The 25,558-nt window shown below is 34.5% G+C and overlaps 6 non-coding genes across 6 annotated transcripts; all 6 read left to right on the top strand.

Annotated features, from left to right (window-relative positions):
- Positions 1-6,510: 6,510 nt before the first annotated feature.
- TRNAL-AAG (transfer RNA leucine (anticodon AAG)) lies at positions 6,511-6,592 on the top strand. The gene has a single exon. It is a non-coding gene; the product is annotated as a tRNA-Leu (tRNA).
- A 2,244-nt stretch (positions 6,593-8,836) lies between these two features.
- Positions 8,837-8,918, top strand: TRNAL-AAG (transfer RNA leucine (anticodon AAG)). Its single transcript has one exon. It is a non-coding gene; the product is annotated as a tRNA-Leu (tRNA).
- Positions 8,919-13,300: 4,382 nt separating this feature from the next.
- On the top strand, positions 13,301-13,382 carry TRNAL-AAG (transfer RNA leucine (anticodon AAG)). Its single transcript has one exon. It is a non-coding gene; the product is annotated as a tRNA-Leu (tRNA).
- Positions 13,383-15,625: 2,243 nt separating this feature from the next.
- TRNAL-AAG (transfer RNA leucine (anticodon AAG)) lies at positions 15,626-15,707 on the top strand. Its single transcript has one exon. It is a non-coding gene; the product is annotated as a tRNA-Leu (tRNA).
- Positions 15,708-20,089: 4,382 nt separating this feature from the next.
- On the top strand, positions 20,090-20,171 carry TRNAL-AAG (transfer RNA leucine (anticodon AAG)). The gene has a single exon. It is a non-coding gene; the product is annotated as a tRNA-Leu (tRNA).
- A 2,242-nt stretch (positions 20,172-22,413) lies between these two features.
- Positions 22,414-22,495, top strand: TRNAL-AAG (transfer RNA leucine (anticodon AAG)). Its single transcript has one exon. It is a non-coding gene; the product is annotated as a tRNA-Leu (tRNA).
- The last annotated feature ends 3,063 nt before the right edge of the window (positions 22,496-25,558 follow it).

The raw sequence follows: 25,558 nt of genomic DNA, 5'->3' as shown, positions 1-25,558 counted from the left end.
GCCATAATTGTTTTCAAGAGAAAACGACAGTAATTGATGTCTATTCGTTTTTCTCCACTAAACAGCAAATCATATATAAAAAATTATTTCTTATTAATATTGTCTGCTAATTTTGTACCTTTTTATACTTCCTTAACTTTTTGTATTTTAAACACTTAACATGACACTTTTTTTCAAGTATTGTTTTAAAAAAAATTTTCCCCTATAATCTCAACTATTTTATCCAGAACTGTGAGCTTTCAGTAAGAAGTGTCCATGTGGTGGCATGGCCAAGCATTCAAAGGTGCTGGACTTAGGCTCCAGTCTCTGCTGAGGCATGGGATCGATTCCCACTGTTGCAATTATGATTTTGCTAATATAACATCAGTCAGAGATGGCAAAGTGATTTTCTCCACTAATAAGAAAATCAATAATAATAAAGTCCTTTCTCCTCAATATCTGGTCGATATGGTCCAGATGCATGAGCTAAAATTTAGCACTGTCTAAGGTGCTGGATTAAGGTTCCAGTTTCTTTGGAGGCATTTGTACAAAACCTACTGCCGCCATAATTATTTTTCCTAAGAAAAAAATAAGTCATTGATGTCAAAGTGTTTTTCTCTGCTAAACAGCAAATCAATAATTAAAAAAATCCTTTCTCATTTATAATTTATGTTAATTTATGTACTTTTTTTAACCTTCCAAAACATTTTGTACATAATTTAAACACTTTTGGTATGACTCTTCTTTTTAAGTATTGATTTAAAAAAAATGTGTTTACTGTAATCTGAGCTATATGACCCAGATCTGTGAGCTAAGAGTGTCCATATGGTACCATGGCCGAGCGGTCTAAGGCCACTAAGCTGCTAAAATAAAATATTGGTAAGTTGAAAAGTTTATCATCTGCCCTAGATTTTAAACAGTTTATTAAAATTTCAAGAGTCTTCACAAACTTTAAAAATAATATGTATAAAATTATATTATGATCTACGGAGTCAGGTTAGGCATGTGGTAGCATGGCTGAGCAGTCTAAGGCGCTGGGTTAAGGCTCCAGTCTCTTTGAAGGCATGTGTTCAAATCCCACTGATGCCATAATACTTTTCAAGAGAAAACGACTGTCATTGATGTCAAATTTGTTATTCTCCACTAAACAGCAAATCAAATATAAAAGATTCTTTCTTACTAATATTGTCTGCTAATTTTGTACCGTTTTATACTTCCTTAACTTTTTGTATTTTAAACACTTAACATGACACTTTTTTTCAAGTATTGTTTTAAAACAATTGTTTTCCCTATAAGCTCAACTATTTGATCCAGAACTGTGAGCTTTCCGTAAGACGTGTCCATGTGGTGGCATGGCCAAGCATTCTAAGGTGCTGGACTTAGGCTCCAGTCTCTGCTGAGGCATGGTATCGATTCCCACTGCTGCAATTATGATTTTGCTAATATAACATAAGTCAGAGATGGCAAAGTGATTTTCTCCACTAATAAGAAAATCAATAATAGTAAAGTCCTTTCTCCTCAATATCTGGTCGATATTGTCCAGATGCATGAGCTAAAATTCAGCACTATCTAAGGTGCTGGATTAAGGTTCCAGTTTCTTTGGAGGCATTGGTACAAAACCTACTGCCGCCATAATTATTTTTCCTAAGAAATAATAAGTCATTGATGTCAAAGTGTTTTTCTCTGCTAAACAGCAAATCAATAATTAAAAAAATCCTTTCTCATTAATAATATATGTTAATTTATGTACTTTTTTTAACCTTCCAAAACGTTTTGTACATAATTTAAACACTTTTGATATGACACTTCTTTTTAAGTATTGATTTTAAAAAAATGTGTTTACTGTAATCTGAGCTATATGACCCAGATCTGTGAGCTAAGAGTGTCCATGTGGTACCATGGCCGAGCGGTCTAAGGCCACTAAGCTGCTAAAATAAAATATTGGTAAATTGAAAAGTTTATCATCTGCCCTAGATTTTAAACAGTTTATTAAAATTTCAAGAGTCTTCTCAAACTTTAAAAATGATATGTATAATAATAAACTATGATCTATGGAGTGAAGTTAGGCATGTGTTAGCGTGGCTGAGCGGTCTAAGAAGCTGGATTAAAGCTCCAGTTTCTTCGGAGGCGTGTGTTCAAATCCCACTGCTGCCATAATTGTTTTCAAAAGAAAACGACAGTCATTGATGTCAATTCGTTTTTCTCCACTAAACAGCAAATCATATATAAAAAATTATTTCTTATTAATATTGTCTGCTAATTTTGTACCTTTTTATACTTCCTTATCTTTTTGTATTTTAAACACTTAACATGACACTTTTTTTCAAGTATTGTTTTAAAACAATTTTTTCCCTATAATCTCAACTATTTTATCCAGAACTGTGAGCTTTCAGTAAGAAGTGTCCATGTGGTGGCATGGCCAAGCATTCTAAGGTGCTGGACTTAGGCTCCAGTCTCTGCTGAGGCATGGGATTGATTCCCACTGCTGCAATCATGGTTTTGCTAATAAAACATCAGTCAGAGATGGCAAAGTGATTTTCTCCACTAATAAGAAAATCAATAATAATAAAGTCCTTTCTCCTCAATATCTGGTCGATATGGTCCAGATGCATGAGCTAAAATTCAGCACTGTCTAAGGTGCTGGATTAAGGTTCCAGTTTCTTTGGAGGCATTGGTACAAAACCTTCTACCGCCATAATTATTTTTCCTAAGAAAAATTAAGTCATTGATGCCAAAGTGTTTTTCTCTGCTAAACAGCAAATCAATAATTAAAAAAATCCTTTCTCATTAATAATTTATGTTAATTTATGTACTTTTTTTAACCTTCCAAAACGTCTTGTACATAATTTAAACACTTTTGGTATGACTCTTTTTTAAGTATTGATTTAAAAAAAATGTTTTTACTGTAATCTGAGCTATATGACCCAGATCTGTGAGCTAAGAGTGTCCATGTGGTACCATGGCCGAGCGGTCTAAGGCCACTAAGCTGCTAAAATAAAATATTGGTAAGTTGAAAAGTTCATCATCTGCCCTAGATTTTAAAACAGTTTATTATAATTTCAAGAGTCTTCTCAAACTTTAAAAATAATATGTATAATAATAAACTATGATCTAAGGCAGGGCTGGCCAAACCGGTCCTCGAGATCTACCAACAGTTCATGTTTTCCAGTCCTCCTGGAGATGTGTAGAATTGTCAGTTAGGAATGAATGCAGCACATCTTAATTAGTAATGACTACACCTGTGCACCCGCTAGGTGGTCTGGAAAATGTGAACTGTTAGTAGATCTTGAGGACTGGTTTGGCCAGCCCTGATCTAAGGAGTCAAATTAGACATGTGGTAGCATGGCTGAGCGGTCTAGGGCGCTGGAGTAAGGCTCTAGTCTCTTTGGAGGTGTGGGTTAAAATCCCACTGCTGCCATAATTCTTTTCAAGAGAAAACGACAGTCATTGACGTCAAAGACGTTTTTCTCCACTAAACAGTAAATCAATAATACAAAATTATTTCTTATTAATATTGTCTGCTAATTTTGTACCTTTTTATACTTCCTTAACTTTTTGTATTTTAAACACTTAACATGACACTTTTTTTCAAGTATTGATTTAAAACAATTTTTTTCCTATAATCTCAACTATTTGATCCAGAAATGTCAGCTTTCAGTAAGAAGTGTCCATGTGGTGGCATGGCCAAGCATTCTAAGATGCTGGACTTATGCTCCAGTCTCTGCTGAGGCATGGGATCGATTCCCACTGCTGCAATTATGATTTTGCTAATATAACATCAGTCAGAGATGGCAAAGTGATTTTCTCCACTAATAAGAAAATCAATAATAATAAAGTCCTTTCTCCTCAATATCTGGTCGATATGGTCCTGATGCATGAGCTAAAATTCAGCACTGTCTAAGGTGCTGGATTAAGGTTCCAGTTTCTTTGGAGGCATTGGTACAAAACCTACTGCCGCCATAATTATTTTTCCTAAGAAAAATTAAGTAATTGATGTCAAAGTGTTTTTCTCTGCTAAACAGCAAATCAATAATTAAAAAAATCCTTTCTCATTAATAATTTATGTTCATTTATGTACTTTTTTAACTTTCCAAAACGTTTTGTACATAATTTAAACACTTTTGGTATGACTCTTCTTTTTAAGTATTGATTTAAAACAAATGTTTTTACTGTAATCTGAGCTATATGACCCAGAGCTGTGAGTTAAGAGTGTCCATGTGGTACCATGGCCGAGCAGTCTAAGGCCACTAAACTGCTAAAATAAAAAATTGGTAAGTTGAAAAGTTCATCATCTGCCCTAGATTTTAAAACAGTTTATTATAATTTCAAGAGTCTACTCAAACTTTAAAAATAATATGTATAATAATAAACTATGATCTACGGAGTCAAGTTAAACATGTGGTAGCATGGCCGAGCGGTCTAAGGAGCTGGATTAAGGCTCTGGTCTCTTCGGAGGTGTGGGTTCAAATCCCACTGCTGCCATAATTCTTTTCAAGAGAAAACGACAGTCATTGATGTCAAAGTCGTTTTTCTCCACTAAACAGTAAATCAATAATACAAAATTATTTCTTTTTAATATTGTCTGCTAATTTTGTACCTTTTTATACTTCCTTAACTTTTTGTATTTTAAACACTTAACATGACATTTTTTATCAAGTATTGATTTAAAACTATTTTTTTCCCCCTATAATCTCAACTATATGATCCAGAACAGTGAGCTTTCAGTCAGAAGTGTCCATGTAGTGGCATGGCCAAGCATTCTAAGGTGCTGGACTTAGGCTCCAGTCTCTGCTGAGGCATGGTATCGATTCCCACTGCTGCAATTATGATTTTGCTAATATAACATAAGTCAGAGATGGCAAAGTGATTTTCTCCACTAATAAGAAAATCAATAATAGTAAAGTCCTTTCTCCTCAATATCTGGTCGATATTGTCCAGATGCATGAGCTAAAATTCAGCACTATCTAAGGTGCTGGATTAAGGTTCCAGTTTCTTTGGAGGCATTGGTACAAAACCTACTGCCGCCATAATTATTTTTCCTAAGAAATAATAAGTCATTGATGTCAAAGTGTTTTTCTCTGCTAAACAGCAAATCAATAATTAAAAAAATCCTTTCTCATTAATAATTTATGTTAATTTATGTACTTTTTTTAACCTTCCAAAACGTTTTGTACATAATTTAAACACTTTTGATATGACACTTCTTTTTAAGTATTGATTTAAAAAAAATGTGTTTACTGTAATCTGAGCTATATGACCCAGATCTGTGAGCTAAGAGTGTCCATGTGGTACCATGGATGAGCGGTCTAAGGCCACTAAGCTGCTAAAATAAAATATTGGTAAATTGAAAAGTTTATCATCTGCCCTAGATTTTAAACAGTTTATTAAAATTTCAAGAGTCTTCTCAAACTTTAAAAATGATATGTATAATAATAAACTATGATCTATGGAGTGAAGTTAGGCATGTGTTAGCGTGGCTGAGCGGTCTAAGAAGCTGGATTAAAGCTCCAGTTTCTTCGGAGGCGTGTGTTCAAATCCCACTGCTGCCATAATTGTTTTCAAAAGAAAACGACAGTCATTGATGTCAATTCGTTTTTCTCCACTAAACAGCAAATCATATATAAAAAATTATTTCTTATTAATATTGTCTGCTAATTTTGTACCTTTTTATACTTCCTTATCTTTTTGTATTTTAAACACTTAACATGACACTTTTTTTCAAGTATTGTTTTAAAACAATTTTTTCCCTATAATCTCAACTATTTTATCCAGAACTGTGAGCTTTCAGTAAGACGTGTCCATGTGGTGGCATGGCCAAGCATTCTAAGGTGCTGGACTTAGGCTCCAGTCTCTGCTGAGGCATGGGATTGATTCCCACTGCTGCAATCATGGTTTTGCTAATAAAACATCAGTCAGAGATGGCAAAGTGATTTTCTCCACTAATAAGAAAATCAATAATAATAAAGTCCTTTCTCCTCAATATCTGGTCGATATGGTCCAGATGCATGAGCTAAAATTCAGCACTGTCTAAGGTGCTGCATTAAGGTTCCAGTTTCTTTGGAGGCATTGGTACAAAACCTTCTACCGCCATAATTATTTTTCCTAAGAAAAATTAAGTCATTGATGCCAAAGTGTTTTTCTCTGCTAAACAGCAAATCAATAATTAAAAAAATCCTTTCTCATGAATAATTTATGTTAATTTATGTACTTTTTTTAACCTTCCAAAACGTCTTGTACATAATTTAAACACTTTTGGTATGACTCTTCTTTTTAAGTATTGATTTAAAAAAAATGTTTTTACTGTAATCTGAGCTATATGACCCAGATCTGTGAGCTAAGAGTGTCCATGTGGTACCATGGCCGAGCGGTCTAAGGCCACTAAGCTGCTAAAATAAAATATTGGTAAGTTGAAAAGTTCATCATCTGCCCTAGATTTTAAAACAGTTTATTATAATTTCAAGAGTCTTCTCAAACGTTAAAAATAATATGTATAATTATAAACTATGATCTACGGAGTCAAGTTAGACATGTGGTAGCATAGCCGAGCGGTCTAAGGCGCTGGATTAAGGCTCTAGTCTCTTCGGAGGTGTGGGTTCAAATCCCACTGCTACCATAATTCTTTTCAAGAGAAAACGACAGTCATTGACGTCAAATTCGTTTTTCTCCACTAAACAGCAAATCATATATAAAAAAATTATTTCTTATTAATATTGTCTGCTAATTTTGTACCTTTTTATACTTCCTTAACTTTTTGAATTTTAAACACTTAACATGACACTTTTTTTCAAGTATTGTTTTAAAACAATTTTTTTCCCTATAATCTCAACTATATGATCCAGAACTGTGAGCATTCAGTAAGAAGTGTCCATGTGGTGGCATGGCCAAGCATTCTAAAGTGCTGGACTTAGGCTCCAGTCTCTGCTGAGGAATGGGATCGATTCCCACTGCTGCAATTATGATTTTGCTAATATAACATCAGTCAGAGATGGCAAAGTGATTTTCTCCACTAATAAGAAAATCAATAATAAGAAAGTCCTTTCTCCTCAATATCTGGTCGATATGGTCCAGATGCATGAGCTAAAATTCAGCACTGTCTAAGGTGCTGGATTAAGGTTCCAGTTTCTTTGGAGGCATTGGTACAAAACCTACTGCCGCCATAATTATTTTTCCTAAGAAAAAATAAGTCATTGACGTCAAAGTGTTTTTCTCTGCTAAACAGCAAATCAATAATTAAAAAAATCCTTTCTCATTAATAATTTATGTTAATTTATGTACTTTTTTTAACCTTCCAAAACGTTTTGTACATAAATTAAACAATTTTGGTATGACTCTACTTTTTAAGTATTGATTTAAAAAAATGTTTTTACTGTAATCTGAGCTATATGACCCAGATCTGTGAGCTAAGAGTGTCCATGTGGTACCATGGCCGAGCGGTCTAAGGCCACTAAGCTGCTAAAATAAAATATTGGTAAATTGAAAAGTTCATTATCTACCCTAGATTTTAAAACAGTTTATTATAATTTCAAGAGTCTTCTCAAACTTTAAAAATAATATGTATAATAATAAACTATGATCTAAGGCAGGGCTGGCCAAACCGGTCCTCGAGATCTACCAACAGTTCATGTTTTCCAGTCCTCCTGGAGATTTGTAGAATTGTCAGTTAGGAATGAATGCAGCACATCTTAATTAGTAATGACTACACCTGTGCACCCGCTAGGTGGTCTGGAAAATGTGAACTGTTAGTAGATCTTGAGGACTGGTTTGGCCAGCCCTGATCTAAGGAGTCAAATTAGACATGTGGTAGCATGGCTGAGCGGTCTAGGGCGCTGGATTAAGGCTCTAGTCTCTTTGGAGGTGTGGGTTAAAATCCCACTGCTGCCATAATTCTTTTCAAGAGAAAACGACAGTCATTGACGTCAAAGACGTTTTTCTCCACTAAACAGTAAATCAATAATACAAAATTATTTCTTATTAATATTGTCTGCTAATTTTGTACCTTTTTATACTTCCTTAACTTTTTGTATTTTAAACACTTAACATGACACTTTTTTTCAAGTATTGATTTAAAACAATTTTTTTTCCTATAATCTCAACTATATGATCCAGAACAGTGAGCTTTCAGTCAGAAGTGTCCATGTGGTGGCATGGCCAAGCATTCAAAGGTGCTGAACTTAGGCTCCAGTCTCTGCTGAGGCATGGGATCGATTCCCACTGCTGCAATCATGGTTTTGCTAATAAAACATCAGTCAGAGATGGCAAAGTGATTTTCTCCACTAATAAGAAAATCAATAATAATAAAGTCCTTTCTCCTCAATATCTGGAAGATATGGTCCAGATGCGTGAGCTAAAATTCAGCACTGTCTAAGGTGCTGGATTAAGGTTCCAGTTTCTTTGGAGGCATTGGTACAAAACCTACTGCCGCCATAATTATTTTTCCTAAGAAAAAATAAGTCATTGATGTCAAAGTGTTTTTCTCTGCTAAACAGCAAATCAATAATTAAAAAAATCCTTTCTCATTAATATTTTATGTCAATTTATGTACTTTTTTTAACCTTCCAAAATGTTTTGTACATAATTTAAACACTTTTGGTATGACTCTTCTTTTTAAGTATTGATTTAAAAAAAATGTTTTTACTGTAATCTGAGCTATATGACCCAGATCTGTGAGCTAAGAGTGTCCATATGGTACCATGGTCTAAGGCCACTAAGCTGCTAAAATAAAATATTGGTAAATTGAACAGTTCATCATCTGCCCTAGATTTTAAAACAGTTTCTTATAATTTCAAGAGTCTTCTCAAACTTTAAAAATGATATGTATAATAATAAACTATGATCAACGGAGTCAAGTTGGGCATGTGGTAGCGTGGCTGAGCGGTCTAAGGTGCTGGATTAAGACTCCAGTCTCTTCAGAGGCGTGTGTTCAAATCCCACTGCTGCCATAAATGTTTTCAAGAGAAAACGACAGTCATTGATGTCAAATTCGTATTTCTCCACTAAACAGCAAATCATATATAAAAAATTATTTCTTATTAATATTGCCTGCTAATTTTGTACCTTTTTATACTTCCTTAACTTTTTGAATTTTAAACACTTAACATGACACTTTTTTTCAAGTATTGTTTTAAAACAATTTTTTTCCCTATAATCTCAACTATATGATCCAGAACTGTGAGCATTCAGTAAGAAGTGTCCATGTGGTGGCATGGCCAAGTATTCTAAGGTGCTGGACTTAGGCTCCAGTCTCTGCTGAGGAATGGGATCGATTCCCACTGCTGCAATTATGATTTTGCTAATATAACATCAGTCAGAGATGGCAAAGTGATTTTCTCCACTAATAAGAAAATCAATAATAATAAAGTCCTTTCTCCTCAATATCTGGTCGATATGGTCCAGATGCATGAGCTAAAATTCAGCACTGTCTAAGGTGCTGGATTAAGGTTCCAGTTTCTTTGGAGGCATTGGTACAAAACCTACTGCCGCCATAATTATTTTTCCTAAGAAAAAATAAGTCATTGACGTCAAAGTGTTTTTCTCTGCTAAACAGCAAATCAATAATTAAAAAAATCCTTTCTCATTAATAATTTATGTTAATTTATGTACTTTTTTTAACCTTCCAAAACGTTTTGTACATAAATTAAACAATTTTGGTATGACTCTACTTTTTAAGTATTGATTTAAAAAAATGTTTTTACTGTAATCTGAGCTATATGACCCTGATCTGTGAGCTAAGAGTGTCCATGTGGTACCATGGCCGAGCGGTCTAAAGCCACTAAGCTGCTAAAATAAAATATTGGTAAATTGAAAAGTTCATTATCTACCCTAGATTTTAAAACAGTTTATTATAATTTCAAGAGTCTTCTCAAACTTTAAAAATAATATGTATAATAATAAACTATGATCTAAGGCAGGGCTGGCCAAACCGGTCCTCGAGATCTACCAACAGTTCATGTTTTCCAGTCCTCCTGGAGATTTGTAGAATTGTCAGTTAGGAATGAATGCAGCACATCTTAATTAGTAATGACTACACCTGTGCACCCGCTAGGTGGTCTGGAAAATGTGAACTGTTAGTAGATCTTGAGGACTGGTTTGGCCAGCCCTGATCTAAGGCGTCAAATTAGACATGTGGTAGCATGGCTGAGCGGTCTAGGGCGCTGGATTAAGGCTCTAGTCTCTTTGGAGGTGTGGGTTAAAATCCCACTGCTGCCATAATTCTTTTCAAGAGAAAACGACAGTCATTGACGTCAAAGACGTTTTTCTCCACTAAACAGTAAATCAATAATACAAAATTATTTCTTATTAATATTGTCTGCTAATTTTGTACCTTTTTATACTTCCTTAACTTTTTGTATTTTAAACACTTAACATGACACTTTTTTTCAAGTATTGATTTAAAACAATTTTTTTCCTATAATCTCAACTATTTGATCCAGAAATGTCAGCTTTCAGTCAGAAGTGTCCATGTGGTGGCATGGCCAAGCATTCTAAGATGCTGGACTTATGCTCCAGTCTCTGCTGAGGCATGGGATCGATTCCCACTGCTGCAATTATGATTTTGCTAATATAACATCAGTCAGAGATGGCAAAGTGATTTTCTCCACTAATAAGAAAATCAATAATAATAAAGTCCTTTCTCCTCAATATCTGGTCGATATGGTCCTGATGCATGAGCTAAAATTCAGCACTGTCTAAGGTGCTGGATTAAGGTTCCAGTTTCTTTGGAGGCATTGGTACAAAACCTACTGCCGCCATAATTATTTTTCCTAAGAAAAATTAAGTAATTGATGTCAAAGTGTTTTTCTCTGCTAAACAGCAAATCAATAATTAAAAAAATCCTTTCTCATTAATAATTTATGTTCATTTATGTACTTTTTTAACTTTCCAAAACGTTTTGTACATAATTTAAACACTTTTGGTATGACTCTTCTTTTTAAGTATTGATTTAAAACAAATGTTTTTACTGTAATCTGAGCTGTATGACCCAGAGCTGTGAGTTAAGAGTGTCCATGTGGTACCATGGCCGAGCAGTCTAAGGCCACTAAGCTGCTAAAATAAAATATTGGTAAGTTGAAAAGTTCATCATCTGCCCTAGATTTTAAAACAGTTTATTATAATTTCAAGAGTCTTCTCAAACTTTAAAAATAATATGTATAATAATAAACTATGATCTACGGAGTCAAGTTAGACATGTGGTAGCATGGCCGAGCGGTCTAAGGAGCTGGATTAAGGCTCTGGTCTCTTCGGAGGTGTGGGTTCAAATCCCACTGCTGCCATAATTCTTTTCAAGAGAAAACGACAGTCATTGATGTCAAAGTCGTTTTTCTCCACTAAACAGTAAATCAATAATACAAAATTATTTCTTTTTAATATTGTCTGCTAATTTTGTACCTTTTTATACTTCCTTAACTTTTTGTATTTTAAACACTTAACATGACATTTTTTATCAAGTATTGATTTAAAACTATTTTTTCCCCCCTATAATCTCAACTATATGATCCAGAACAGTGAGCTTTCAGTCAGAAGTGTCCATGTAGTGGCATGGCCAAGCATTCTAAGGTGCTGGACTTAGGCTCCAGTCTCTGCTGAGGCATGGTATCGATTCCCACTGCTGCAATTATGATTTTGCTAATATAACATAAGTCAGAGATGGCAAAGTGATTTTCTCCACAAATAAGAAAATCAATAATAGTAAAGTCCTTTCTCCTCAATATCTGGTCGATATTGTCCAGATGCATGAGCTAAAATTCAGCACTATCTAAGGTGCTGGATTAAGGTTCCAGTTTCTTTGGAGGCATTGGTACAAAACCTACTGCCGCCATAATTATTTTTCCTAAGAAATAATAAGTCATTGATGTCAAAGTGTTTTTCTCTGCTAAACAGCAAATCAATAATTAAAAAAATCCTTTCTCATTAATAATTTATGTTAATTTATGTACTTTTTTTAACCTTCCAAAACGTTTTGTACATAATTTAAACACTTTTGATATGACACTTCTTTTTAAGTATTGATTTTAAAAAAATGTGTTTACTGTAATCTGAGCTATATGACCCAGATCTGTGAGCTAAGAGTGTCCATGTGGTACCATGGATGAGCGGTCTAAGGCCACTAAGCTGCTAAAATAAAATATTGGTAAATTGAAAAGTTTATCATCTGCCCTAGATTTTAAAACAGTTTATTAAAATTTCAAGAGTCTTCTCAAACTTTAAAAATGATATGTATAATAATAAACTATGATCTATGGAGTGAAGTTAGGCATGTGTTAGCGTGGCTGAGCGGTCTAAGAAGCTGGATTAAAGCTCCAGTTTCTTCGGAGGCGTGTGTTCAAATCCCACTGCTGCCATAATTGTTTTCAAAAGAAAACGACAGTCATTGATGTCAATTCGTTTTTCTCCACTAAACAGCAAATCATATATAAAAAATTATTTCTTATTAATATTGTCTGCTAATTTTGTACCTTTTTATACTTCCTTATCTTTTTGTATTTTAAACACTTAACATGACACTTTTTTTCAAGTATTGTTTTAAAACAATTTTTTCCCTATAATCTCAACTATTTTATCCAGAACTGTGAGCTTTCAGTAAGACGTGTCCATGTGGTGGCATGGCCAAGCATTCTAAGGTGCTGGACTTAGGCTCCAGTCTCTGCTGAGGCATGGGATTGATTCCCACTGCTGCAATCATGGTTTTGCTAATAAAACATCAGTCAGAGATGGCAAAGTGATTTTCTCCACTAATAAGAAAATCAATAATAATAAAGTCCTTTCTCCTCAATATCTGGTCGATATGGTCCAGATGCATGAGCTAAAATTCAGCACTGTCTAAGGTGCTGCATTAAGGTTCCAGTTTCTTTGGAGGCATTGGTACAAAACCTTCTACCGCCATAATTATTTTTCCTAAGAAAAATTAAGTCATTGATGCCAAAGTGTTTTTCTCTGCTAAACAGCAAATCAATAATTAAAAAAAATCCTTTCTCATTAATAATTTATGTTAATTTATGTACTTTTTTTAACCTTCCAAAACGTCTTGTACATAATTTAAACACTTTTGGTATGACTCTTCTTTTTAAGTATTGATTTAAAAAAAATGTTTTTACTGTAATCTGAGCTATATGACCCAGATCTGTGAGCTAAGAGTGTCCATGTGGTACCATGGCCGAGCGGTCTAAGGCCACTAAGCTGCTAAAATAAAATATTGGTAAGTTGAAAAGTTCATCATCTGCCCTAGATTTTAAAACAGTTTATTATAATTTCAAGAGTCTTCTCAAACGTTAAAAATAATATGTATAATAATAAACTATGATCTACGGAGTCAAGTTAGACATGTGGTAGCATAGCCGAGCGGTCTAAGGCGCTGGATTAAGGCTCTAGTCTCTTCGGAGGTGTGGGTTCAAATCCCACTGCTACCATAATTCTTTTCAAGAGAAAACGACAGTCATTGACGTCAAATTCGTTTTTCTCCACTAAACAGCAAATCATATATAAAAAATTATTTCTTATTAATATTGTCTGCTAATTTTGTACCTTTTTATACTTCCTTAACTTTTTGAATTTTAAACACTTAACATGACACTTTTTTTCAAGTATTGTTTTAAAACAATTTTTTTCCCTATAATCTCAACTATATGATCCAGAACTGTGAGCATTCAGTAAGAAGTGTCCATGTGGTGGCATGGCCAAGCATTCTAAAGTGCTGGACTTAGGCTCCAGTCTCTGCTGAGGAATGGGATCGATTCCCACTGCTGCAATTATGATTTTGCTAATATAACATCAGTCAGAGATGGCAAAGTGATTTTCTCCACTAATAAGAAAATCAATAATAAGAAAGTCCTTTCTCCTCAATATCTGGTCGATATGGTCCAGATGCATGAGCTAAAATTCAGCACTGTCTAAGGTGCTGGATTAAGGTTCCAGTTTCTTTGGAGGCATTGGTACAAAACCTACTGCCGCCATAATTATTTTTCCTAAGAAAAAATAAGTCATTGACGTCAAAGTGTTTTTCTCTGCTAAACAGCAAATCAATAATTAAAAAAATCCTTTCTCATTAATAATTTATGTTAATTTATGTACTTTTTTTAACCTTCCAAAACGTTTTGTACATAAATTAAACAATTTTGGTATGACTCTACTTTTTAAGTATTGATTTAAAAAAATGTTTTTACTGTAATCTGAGCTATATGACCCAGATCTGTGAGCTAAGAGTGTCCATGTGGTACCATGGCCGAGCGGTCTAAGGCCACTAAGCTGCTAAAATAAAATATTGGTAAATTGAAAAGTTCATTATCTACCCTAGATTTTAAAACAGTTTATTATAATTTCAAGAGTCTTCTCAAACTTTAAAAATAATATGTATAATAATAAACTATGATCTAAGGCAGGGCTGGCCAAACCGGTCCTCGAGATCTACCAACAGTTCATGTTTTCCAGTCCTCCTGGAGATTTGTAGAATTGTCAGTTAGGAATGAATGCAGCACATCTTAATTAGTAATGACTACACCTGTGCACCCGCTAGGTGGTCTGGAAAATGTGAACTGTTAGTAGATCTTGAGGACTGGTTTGGCCAGCCCTGATCTAAGGAGTCAAATTAGACATGTGGTAGCATGGCTGAGCGGTCTAGGGCGCTGGATTAAGGCTCTAGTCTCTTTGGAGGTGTGGGTTAAAATCCCACTGCTGCCATAATTCTTTTCAAGAGAAAACGACAGTCATTGACGTCAAAGACGTTTTTCTCCACTAAACAGTAAATCAATAATACAAAATTATTTCTTATTAATATTGTCTGCTAATTTTGTACCTTTTTATACTTCCTTAACTTTTTGTATTTTAAACACTTAACATGACACTTTTTTTCAAGTATTGATTTAAAACAATTTTTTTTCCTATAATCTCAACTATATGATCCAGAACAGTGAGCTTTCAGTCAGAAGTGTCCATGTGGTGGCATGGCCAAGCATTCAAAGGTGCTGAACTTAGGCTCCAGTCTCTGCTGAGGCATGGGATCGATTCCCACTGCTGCAATCATGGTTTTGCTAATAAAACATCAGTCAGAGATGGCAAAGTGATTTTCTCCACTAATAAGAAAATCAATAATAATAAAGTCCTTTCTCCTCAATATCTGGAAGATATGGTCCAGATGCGTGAGCTAAAATTCAGCACTGTCTAAGGTGCTGGATTAAGGTTCCAGTTTCTTTGGAGGCATTGGTACAAAACCTACTGCCGCCATAATTATTTTTCCTAAGAAAAAATAAGTCATTGATGTCAAAGTGTTTTTCTCTGCTAAACAGCAAATCAATAATTAAAAAAATCCTTTCTCATTAATATTTTATGTCAATTTATGTACTTTTTTTAACCTTCCAAAATGTTTTGTACATAATTTAAACACTTTTGGTATGACTCTTCTTTTTAAATATTGATTTAAAAAAAATGTTTTTACTGTAATCTGAGCTATATGACCCAGATCTGTGAGCTAAGAGTGTCCATATGGTACCATGGTCTAAGGCCACTAAGCTGCTAAAATAAAATATTGGTAAATTGAACAGTTCATCATCTGCCCTAGATTTTAAAACAGTTTCTTATAATTTCAAGAGTCTTCTCAAACTTTAAAAATGATATGTATAATAATAAACTATGATCAACGGAGTCAAGTTGGGCATGTGGTAGCGTGGCTGAGCGGTCTAAGGTGCTGGATTAAGACTCCAGTCTCTTCAGAGGCGTGTGTTCAAATCCCACTGCTGCCATAAATGTTTTCAAGAGAAAACGACAGTCATTGATGTCAAATTCGTATTTCTCCACTAAACAGCAAATCATATATAAAAAATTATTTCTTATTAATATTGCCTGCTAATTTTGTACCTTTTTATACTTCCTTAACTTTTTGAATTTTAAACACTTAACATGACACTTTTTTTCAAGTATTGTTTTAAAACAATTTTTTTCCCTATAATCTCAACTATATGATCCAGAACTGTGAGCATTCAGTAAGAAGTGTCCATGTGGTGGCATGGCCAAGTATTCTAAGGTGCTGGACTTAGGCTCCAGTCTCTGCTGAGGAATGGGATCGATTCCCACTGCTGCAATTATGATTTTGCTAATATAACATCAGTCAGAGATGGCAAAGTGATTTTCTCCACTAATAAGAAAATCAATAATAATAAAGTCCTTTCTCCTCAATATCTGGTCGATATGGTCCAGATGCATGAGCTAAAATTCAGCACTGTCTAAGGTGCTGGATTAAGGTTCCAGTTTCTTTGGAGGCATTGGTACAAAACCTACTGCCGCCATAATTATTTTTCCTAAGAAAAAATAAGTCATTGACGTCAAAGTGTTTTTCTCTGCTAAACAGCAAATCAATAATTAAAAAAATCCTTTCTCATTAATAATTTATGTTAATTTATGTACTTTTTTTAACCTTCCAAAACGTTTTGTACATAAATTAAACAATTTTGGTATGACTCTACTTTTTAAGTATTGATTTAAAAAAATGTTTTTACTGTAATCTGAGCTATATGACCCTGATCTGTGAGCTAAGAGTGTCCATGTGGTACCATGGCCGAGCGGTCTAAGGCCACTAAGCTGCTAAAATAAAATATTGGTAAATTGAAAAGTTCATTATCTACCCTAGATTTTAAAACAGTTTATTATAATTTCAAGAGTCTTCTCAAACTTTAAAAATAATATGTATAATAATAAACTATGATCTAAGGCAGGGCTGGCCAAACCGGTCCTCGAGATCTACCAACAGTTCATGTTTTCCAGTCCTCCTGGAGATTTGTAGAATTGTCAGTTAGGAATGAATGCAGCACATCTTAATTAGTAATGACTACACCTGTGCACCCGCTAGGTGGTCTGGAAAATGTGAACTGTTAGTAGATCTTGAGGACTGGTTTGGCCAGCCCTGATCTAAGGCGTCAAATTAGACATGTGGTAGCATGGCTGAGCGGTCTAGGGCGCTGGATTAAGGCTCTAGTCTCTTTGGAGGTGTGGGTTAAAATCCCACTGCTGCCATAATTCTTTTCAAGAGAAAACGACAGTCATTGACGTCAAAGACGTTTTTCTCCACTAAACAGTAAATCAATAATACAAAATTATTTCTTATTAATATTGTCTGCTAATTTTGTACCTTTTTATACTTCCTTAACTTTTTGTATTTTAAACACTTAACATGACACTTTTTTTCAAGTATTGATTTAAAACAATTTTTTTCCTATAATCTCAACTATTTGATCCAGAAATGTCAGCTTTCAGTCAGAAGTGTCCATGTGGTGGCATGGCCAAGCATTCTAAGATGCTGGACTTATGCTCCAGTCTCTGCTGAGGCATGGGATCGATTCCCACTGCTGCAATTATGATTTTGCTAATATAACATCAGTCAGAGATGGCAAAGTGATTTTCTCCACTAATAAGAAAATCAATAATAATAAAGTCCTTTCTCCTCAATATCTGGTCGATATGGTCCTGATGCATGAGCTAAAATTCAGCACTGTCTAAGGTGCTGGATTAAGGTTCCAGTTTCTTTGGAGGCATTGGTACAAAACCTACTGCCGCCATAATTATTTTTCCTAAGAAAAATTAAGTAATTGATGTCAAAGTGTTTTTCTCTGCTAAACAGCAAATCAATAATTAAAAAAATCCTTTCTCATTAATAATTTATGTTCATTTATGTACTTTTTTAACTTTCCAAAACGTTTTGTACATAATTTAAACACTTTTGGTATGACTCTTCTTTTTAAGTATTGATTTAAAACAAATGTTTTTACTGTAATCTGAGCTATATGACCCAGAGCTGTGAGTTAAGAGTGTCCATGTGGTACCATGGCCGAGCAGTCTAAGGCCACTAAGCTGCTAAAATAAAATATTGGTAAGTTGAAAAGTTCATCATCTGCCCTAGATTTTAAAACAGTTTATTATAATTTCAAGAGTCTTCTCAAACTTTAAAAATAATATGTATAATAATAAACTATGATCTACGGAGTCAAGTTAGACATGTGGTAGCATGGCCGAGCGGTCTAAGGAGCTGGATTAAGGCTCTGGTCTCTTCGGAGGTGTGGGTTCAAATCCCACTGCTGCCATAATTCTTTTCAAGAGAAAACGACAGTCATTGATGTCAAAGTCGTTTTTCTCCACTAAACAGTAAATCAATAATACAAAATTATTTCTTTTTAATATTGTCTGCTAATTTTGTACCTTTTTATACTTCCTTAACTTTTTGTATTTTAAACACTTAACATGACATTTTTTATCAAGTATTGATTTAAAACTATTTTTTCCCCCCTATAATCTCAACTATATGATCCAGAACAGTGAGCTTTCAGTCAGAAGTGTCCATGTAGTGGCATGGCCAAGCATTCTAAGGTGCTGGACTTAGGCTCCAGTCTCTGCTGAGGCATGGTATCGATTCCCACTGCTGCAATTATGATTTTGCTAATATAACATAAGTCAGAGATGGCAAAGTGATTTTCTCCACTAATAAGAAAATCAATAATAGTAAAGTCCTTTCTCCTCAATATCTGGTCGATATTGTCCAGATGCATGAGCTAAAATTCAGCACTATCTAAGGTGCTGGATTAAGGTTCCAGTTTCTTTGGAGGCATTGGTACAAAACCTACTGCCGCCATAATTATTTTTCCTAAGAAATAATAAGTCATTGATGTCAAAGTGTTTTTCTCTGCTAAACAGCAAATCAATAATTAAAAAAATCCTTTCTCATTAATAATTTATGTTAATTTATGTACTTTTTTTAACCTTCCAAAACGTTTTGTACATAATTTAAACACTTTTGATATGACACTTCTTTTTAAGTATTGATTTTAAAAAAATGTGTTTACTGTAATCTGAGCTATATGACCCAGATCTGTGAGCTAAGAGTGTCCATGTGGTACCATGGATGAGCGGTCTAAGGCCACTAAGCTGCTAAAATAAAATATTGGTAAATTGAAAAGTTTATCATCTGCCCTAGATTTTAAAACAGTTTATTAAAATTTCAAGAGTCTTCTCAAACTTTAAAAATGATATGTATAATAATAAACTATGATCTATGGAGTGAAGTTAGGCATGTGTTAGCGTGGCTGAGCGGTCTAAGAAGCTGGATTAAAGCTCCAGTTTCTTCGGAGGCGTGTGTTCAAATCCCACTGCTGCCATAATTGTTTTCAAAAGAAAACGACAGTCATTGATGTCAATTCGTTTTTCTCCACTAAACAGCAAATCATATATAAAAAATTATTTCTTATTAATATTGTCTGCTAATTTTGTACCTTTTTATACTTCCTTATCTTTTTGTATTTTAAACACTTAACATGACACTTTTTTTCAAGTATTGTTTTAAAACAATTTTTTCCCTATAATCTCAACTATTTTATCCAGAACTGTGAGCTTTCAGTAAGACGTGTCCATGTGGTGGCATGGCCAAGCATTCTAAGGTGCTGGACTTAGGCTCCAGTCTCTGCTGAGGCATGGGATTGATTCCCACTGCTGCAATCATGGTTTTGCTAATAAAACATCAGTCAGAGATGGCAAAGTGATTTTCTCCACTAATAAGAAAATCAATAATAATAAAGTCCTTTCTCCTCAATATCTGGTCGATATGGTCCAGATGCATGAGCTAAAATTCAGCACTGTCTAAGGTGCTGCATTAAGGTTCCAGTTTCTTTGGAGGCATTGGTACAAAACCTTCTACCGCCATAATTATTTTTCCTAAGAAAAATTAAGTCATTGATGCCAAAGTGTTTTTCTCTGCTAAACAGCAAATCAATAATTAAAAAAAATCCTTTCTCATTAATAATTTATGTTAATTTATGTACTTTTTTTAACCTTCCAAAACGTCTTGTACATAATTTAAACACTTTTGGTATGACTCTTCTTTTTAAGTATTGATTTAAAAAAAATGTTTTTACTGTAATCTGAGCTATATGACCCAGATCTGTGAGCTAAGAGTGTCCATGTGGTACCATGGCCGAGCGGTCTAAGGCCACTAAGCTGCTAAAATAAAATATTGGTAAGTTGAAAAGTTCATCATCTGCCCTAGATTTTAAAACAGTTTATTATAATTTCAAGAGTCTTCTCAAACGTTAAAAATAATATGTATAATAATAAACTATGATCTACGGAGTCAAGTTAGACATGTGGTAGCATAGCCGAGCGGTCTAAGGCGCTGGATTAAGGCTCTAGTCTCTTCGGAGGTGTGGGTTCAAATCCCACTGCTACCATAATTCTTTTCAAGAGAAAACGACAGTCATTGACGTCAAATTCGTTTTTCTCCACTAAACAGCAAATCATATATAAAAAATTATTTCTTATTAATATTGTCTGCTAATTTTGTACCTTTTTATACTTCCTTAACTTTTTGAATTTTAAACACTTAACATGACACTTTTTTTCAAGTATTGTTTTAAAAAAATTTTTTCCCTATAATCTCAACTATATGATCCAGAACTGTGAGCATTCAGTAAGAAGTGTCCATGTGGTGGCATGGCCAAGCATTCTAAAGTGCTGGACTTAGGCTCCAGTCTCTGCTGAGGAATGGGATCGATTCCCACTGCTGCAATTATGATTTTGCTAATATAACATCAGTCAGAGATGGCAAAGTGATTTTCTCCACTAATAAGAAAATCAATAATAAGAAAGTCCTTTCTCCTCAATATCTGGTCGATATGGTCCAGATGCATGAGCTAAAATTCAGCACTGTCTAAGGTGCTGGATTAAGGTTCCAGTTTCTTTGGAGGCATTGGTACAAAACCTACTGCCGCCATAATTATTTTTCCTAAGAAAAAATAAGTCATTGACGTCAAAGTGTTTTTCTCTGCTAAACAGCAAATCAATAATTAAAAAAATCCTTTCTCATTAATAATTTATGTTAATTTATGTACTTTTTTTAACCTTCCAAAACGTTTTGTACATAAATTAAACAATTTTGGTATGACTCTACTTTTTAAGTATTGATTTAAAAAAATGTTTTTACTGTAATCTGAGCTATATGACCCAGATCTGTGAGCTAAGAGTGTCCATGTGGTACCATGGCCGAGCGGTCTAAGGCCACTAAGCTGCTAAAATAAAATATTGGTAAATTGAAAAGTTCATTATCTACCCTAGATTTTAAAACAGTTTATTATAATTTCAAGAGTCTTCTCAAACTTTAAAAATAATATGTATAATAATAAACTATGATCTAAGGCAGGGCTGGCCAAACCGGTCCTCGAGATCTACCAACAGTTCATGTTTTCCAGTCCTCCTGGAGATTTGTAGAATTGTCAGTTAGGAATGAATGCAGCACATCTTAATTAGTAATGACTACACCTGTGCACCCGCTAGGTGGTCTGGAAAATGTGAACTGTTAGTAGATCTTGAGGACTGGTTTGGCCAGCCCTGATCTAAGGAGTCAAATTAGACATGAGGTAGCATGGCTGAGCGGTCTAGGGCGCTGGATTAAGGCTCTAGTCTCTTTGGAGGTGTGGGTTAAAATCCCACTGCTGCCATAATTCTTTTCAAGAGAAAACGACAGTCATTGACGTCAAAGACGTTTTTCTCCACTAAACAGTAAATCAATAATACAAAATTATTTCTTATTAATATTGTCTGCTAATTTTGTACCTTTTTATACTTCCTTAACTTTTTGTATTTTAAACACTTAACATGACACTTTTTTTCAAGTATTGATTTAAAACAATTTTTTTTCCTATAATCTCAACTATATGATCCAGAACAGTGAGCTTTCAGTCAGAAGTGTCCATGTGGTGGCATGGCCAAGCATTCAAAGGTGCTGAACTTAGGCTCCAGTCTCTGCTGAGGCATGGGATCGATTCCCACTGCTGCAATCATGGTTTTGCTAATAAAACATCAGTCAGAGATGGCAAAGTGATTTTCTCCACTAATAAGAAAATCAATAATAATAAAGTCCTTTCTCCTCAATATCTGGAAGATATGGTCCAGATGCGTGAGCTAAAATTCAGCACTGTCTAAGGTGCTGGATTAAGGTTCCAGTTTCTTTGGAGGCATTGGTACAAAACCTACTGCCGCCATAATTATTTTTCCTAAGAAAAAATAAGTCATTGATGTCAAAGTGTTTTTCTCTGCTAAACAGCAAATCAATAATTAAAAAAATCCTTTCTCATTAATATTTTATGTCAATTTATGTACTTTTTTTAACCTTCCAAAATGTTTTGTACATAATTTAAACACTTTTGGTATGACTCTTCTTTTTAAGTATTGATTTAAAAAAAATGTTTTTACTGTAATCTGAGCTATATGACCCAGATCTGTGAGCTAAGAGTGTCCATATGGTACCATGGTCTAAGGCCACTAAGCTGCTAAAATAAAATATTGGTAAATTGAACAGTTCATCATCTGCCCTAGATTTTAAAACAGTTTCTTATAATTTCAAGAGTCTTCTCAAACTTTAAAAATGATATGTATAATAATAAACTATGATCAACGGAGTCAAGTTGGGCATGTGGTAGCGTGGCTGAGCGGTCTAAGGTGCTGGATTAAGACTCCAGTCTCTTCAGAGGCGTGTGTTCAAATCCCACTGCTGCCATAAATGTTTTCAAGAGAAAACGACAGTCATTGATGTCAAATTCGTATTTCTCCACTAAACAGCAAATCATATATAAAAAATTATTTCTTATTAATATTGTCTGCTAATTTTGTACCTTTTTATACTTCCTTAACTTTTTGAATTTTAAACACTTAACATGACACTTTTTTTCAAGTATTGTTTTAAAACAATTTTTTTCCCTATAATCTCAACTATATGATCCAGAACTGTGAGCATTCAGTAAGAAGTGTCCATGTGGTGGCATGGCCAAGTATTCTAAGGTGCTGGACTTAGGCTCCAGTCTCTGCTGAGGAATGGGATCGATTCCCACTGCTGCAATTATGATTTTGCTAATATAACATCAGTCAGAGATGGCAAAGTGATTTTCTCCACTAATAAGAAAATCAATAATAGTAAAGTCCTTTCTCCTCAATATCTGGTCGATATGGTCCAGATGCATGAGCTAAAATTCAGCACTGTCTAAGGTGCTGGATTAAGGTTCCAGTTTCTTTGGAGGCATTGGTACAAAACCTACTGCCGCCATAATTATTTTTCCTAAGAAAAAATAAGTCATTGACGTCAAAATGTTTTTCTCTGCTAAACAGCAAAACAATAATTAAAAAAATCCTTTCTCATTAATAATTTATGTTAATTTATGTACTTTTTTTAACCTTCCAAAACGTTTTGTACATAAATTAAACAATTTTGGTATGACTCTACTTTTTAAGTATTGATTTAAAAAAATGTTTTTACTGTAATCTGAGCTATATGACCCTGATCTGTGAGCTAAGAGTGTCCATGTGGTACCATGGCCGAGCGGTCTAAGGCCACTAAGCTGCTAAAATAAAATATTGGTAAATTGAAAAGTTCATTATCTACCCTAGATTTTAAAACAGTTTATTATAATTTCAAGAGTCTTCTCAAACTTTAAAAATAATATGTATAATAATAAACTATGATCTACGGAGTCAAGTTAGACATGTGGTAGCATGGCCGAGCGGTCTAAGGAGCTGGATTAAGGCTCTGGTCTCTTCGGAGGTGTGGGTTCAAATCCCACTGCTGCCATAATTCTTTTCAAGAGAAAACGACAGTCATTGATGTCAAAGTCGTTTTTCTCCACTAAACAGTAAATCAATAATACAAAATTATTTCTTTTTAATATTGTCTGCTAATTTTGTACCTTTTTATACTTCCTTAACTTTTTGTATTTTAAACACTTAACATGACATTTTTTATCAAGTATTGATTTAAAACTATTTTTTTCCCCCTATAATCTCAACTATATGATCCAGAACAGTGAGCTTTCAGTCAGAAGTGTCCATGTAGTGGCATGGCCAAGCATTCTAAGATGCTGGACATAAGCTCCAGTCTCTGCTGAGGCATGGGATCGATTCCCACTGCTGCAATCATGGTTTTGCTAATAAAACATCAGTCAGAGATGGAAAAGTGATTTTCTCCACTAATAAGAAAATCAATAATAATCAATAATCAATAATAATAAAGTCTTTTCTCCTCAATATCTGGAAGATATGGTCCAGATGCATGAGCTAAAATTCAGCACTGTCTAAGGTGCTGGATTAAGGTTCCAGTTTCTTTGGAGGCATTGGTACAAAAGCTACTGCCGCCATAATTATTTTTCCTAAGAAAAAATAAGTCATTGATGTCAAAGTGTTTTTCTCTGCTAAACAGCAAATCAATAATTAAAAAAATCCTTTCTCATTAATAATTTATGTTAATTAATGTACTTTTTTTAACCTTCCAAAACGTTTTGTACATAATTTAAACACTTTTGGTATGACTCTTCTTTTTAAGTATTGATTTCTATTCCATGTAGATGAAGGCCTAACAGGAGGCTTTAAAATTTTCTCTCTAGTGTCCTTAGTTTGAAAGAAAAATGCAAAGGTACAAAACAGCTTTTCCTTGCCCATAACTTTCTTTTGCAACGAGATACACATTGGTAAATTCAGGGCTATTCCGTGTAGATGAAGGCCTAACAGGCGGCTTTAAAATTTTCTCTCTAGTGTCCTTAGTTTGGGAGAAAAATGCAAAGGTACAAGACAGCTTTTCCTTGCCCATATCTTCCTTTTGCAAGGAGATACACACTGGTAAATTGAGGGTTATGCAGTGTAGATGAAGGCCTAACAGGATGCTTTAAAATTTTCTCTCTAGTGTCCTTAGTTTGGGAGAAAAATGCAAAGGTACAAGACAGCTTTTCCTTGCCTATATCTTCCTTTTGCAAGGAGATACACACTGGTAAATTGAGGGTTATCCAGTGTAGATGAAGGCCTAACAGGAGGCTTTAAAATTTTCTCTCTAGTGTCCTTAGTTTGGGAGAAAAATGCAAAGGTACAAGACAGCTTTTCCTAGCCCATATCTTCCTTTTGCAAGGAGATACACACTGGAAAATTTAGGGTTATGCAGTGTAGATGAAGGCCTAACAGGAGGCTTTAAAATTTTATCTCTAGTGTCCTTAGTTTGGGAGAAAAATGCAAAGGTACAAGACAGCTTTTCCTTTCCCATATCTTCCTTTTGCAAGGAGATACACATTGGTAAATTCAGGGCTATTCCGTGTAGATGAAGGCCTAACAGGAGGCTTTAAAATTTTCTCTCTAGTGTCCTTAGTTTGGGAGAAAAATGCAAAGGTACAAAACAGCTTTTCCTTGCCCATATCTTCCTTTTGCAAGGAGATACACATTGGTAAATTCAGGGCTATTCCGTGTAGATGAAGGCCTAACAGGAGGCTTTAAAATTTTCTCTCTAGTGTCCTTAGTTTGGGAGAAAAATGCAAAGGTACAAGACAGCTTTTCCTTGCCCATATCTTCCTTTTGCAAGGAGATACACACTGGTAAATTGAGGGTTATGCAGTGCAGATGAAGGCCTAACAGGAGGCTTTAACATTTTCTCTCTAGTGTCCTTAGACTGGGAGAAAAATGCAAAGGTACAAAACTGCTTTTCCTTGCCCATATCTTCCTTTTGCAAGGAGATACACACTGGTAAATTGAGGGTTATGCAGTGTAGATGAAGGCCTAACAGCAGGCTTTCAAATTTTCTCTCTAGTGTCCT

Source organism: Pseudophryne corroboree, chromosome 3 (assembly GCF_028390025.1).
Source record: "Pseudophryne corroboree isolate aPseCor3 chromosome 3, aPseCor3.hap2, whole genome shotgun sequence".
Lineage (NCBI taxonomy): Eukaryota > Metazoa > Chordata > Amphibia > Anura > Myobatrachidae > Pseudophryne > Pseudophryne corroboree.
This window is presented reverse-complemented; position numbering and strand designations above follow the sequence as displayed.